General features: G+C 49.5%; 1 protein-coding gene across 3 annotated transcripts in view; it reads left to right on the forward strand.

Annotated features, from left to right (window-relative positions):
- The first annotated feature begins 851 nt into the window (after positions 1-851).
- Positions 852-1660, forward strand: part of SARDH (sarcosine dehydrogenase) — a 91819-nt gene continuing 91010 nt past the window's right edge. Inside the window, exon 1 of one of the 3 annotated variants that reach the window (XM_011991531.1) lies at positions 852-1128. The gene's annotated coding sequence lies outside the window, so the exon portion shown is untranslated. The remainder of the gene's footprint in view (positions 1129-1660) is intronic. The other 2 variants (XM_011991534.1, XM_011991533.1) reach the window with 2 other exon arrangements.

Consider the following 1660-nt stretch of genomic DNA (forward strand, 5'->3'; position numbering starts at 1 on the left):
AAAAAAAAAAAAAAAAAAAAAAACCACACACAAAAAACAAAACAAACAAACAAAAACTAGAAAATCTGAACAGACCAATAATGAGTAAGGAGATTGAATCGGTAATCAAACGCCTCCCAAAAAATAATAGCCCAAGATATCTGATGCCTTTGCTGGTGAATTCCGCCAAGCATTTAAGAAAGAATTAATGCTGATTCTTCTCAAACTCTTCCAAAAAATTCAAGAGGAAGGAACACTTCCAAACTCATTTCATGAAGTCAGAATTACCCTGATACCAAAGCCAGACAAGGAAATTACAAGAAAAGAAAATTATGGGCCAATATCTTTGATGAACAGAGATGCAAAAATCCTCACCAAAATATTAGCAAACCAAATTCAACAGCACATTAAAAAGATCGTACACCATGATCAAGTGGATTTTATCCCTGGTGGAGGTGACTTCTTTAAAGTGGTAGCCCCTCTGTTGGTGTGGTCTAGAGCCAGACTGAAGGAAATTTACTCAGGGAAATTTACAAGGCTTCTGTGAAACTGACATGGCAGGGCTTCTAACCTCTGGTTCCAAGATGGGAAAACTAAGTCTCAGCAAAGTGAGAGGTGATGAGACCAGCCCCGAGATCATACAGGACCTTGTCTTGGCCTCCTTGTCCCGACTCTGGCCCCTCCAGAGCTGTGACTACTAGTCCCTGGGGGGAAGACAACTTTTCCACCTCTCCCAGACCTGAGCTGGTGCTAACAGGCCCTGCTGGATGAAAATCCTGTGATGCTAACAGACAGCTAACAGGTCAGGGCCGGCCCCCAGCCACCACCCCTTGTCCAAAGTGCAGGGTCACTGTGCTGCCCTCTTGGCTTGTAACAGTTTTGCAACAGCTGCCGCTTGTCTTTGAGTGCAGGGACAGGAGAGGTGTGGGCTACCTGGCCACTGCCCTGGGGCTGTGGTGTCTGCTGTGTCTCTCTCCCATGCACCTGCACCTCCAGGGCTCCTGGGAGAAGTTGGGCCATGCTCCTTCCTTGCCCTCTTGAGCTCGTTTGTCACCCTGTTGGGTGAGCACAGCCCTAGCTCAGGCCGCTGGGCAAGCCACACCATCCGAAGAGGAGGTCCTCTGCCCCAGGACCCCCACACCACCCCAGGCAAGCCTCAAACTGGTGGGGCCGGCTTTCCACTAGGCAGCCAGGGGCCTAAGCCAGTGGGCCCTTTGCCTTTGAGGCAGGGACTGAGAATGGTTCAGCACGTGGTCAGGCCCAGAGCCCAGGCCCCCTCCTCTAAGAGGTCCTCCTGGATTCCCCTGCTGGAAGGAAGCCAGCCTCGTGGTGTCGTGCCTCTCCCTGGATTTGTCTGCTTTGTGGACCCTGAGCCCCTTGGGGGCAGGGGCTGGATCTTAGATGTCACTATTGGTTTCCCAGCAGTGCTTTGCATACATTAGGCATTCAGTAAATGTAGAGGATAGACAAGCTGGCAGCAAGACAGTCGGGCATCCTCGGTGCGAATAACACAACAATTTGATTGGTATTAATTACAGCAGATTAGTATATGATCACTTCCGGTATTGGCAGCTGGCATCACTACAGTGTTAACAGACTGCCATTGAAATACCCCTGTCTTTGATCCAGTGTGAGGAGGAGATCTTACTTTACATCAGCACCTGTTCTGATTCTTTGGGCA

This window comes from Mandrillus leucophaeus, unplaced genomic scaffold (assembly GCF_000951045.1).
Source record: "Mandrillus leucophaeus isolate KB7577 unplaced genomic scaffold, Mleu.le_1.0 Scaffold398, whole genome shotgun sequence".
NCBI classification, from domain to species: domain Eukaryota; kingdom Metazoa; phylum Chordata; class Mammalia; order Primates; family Cercopithecidae; genus Mandrillus; species Mandrillus leucophaeus.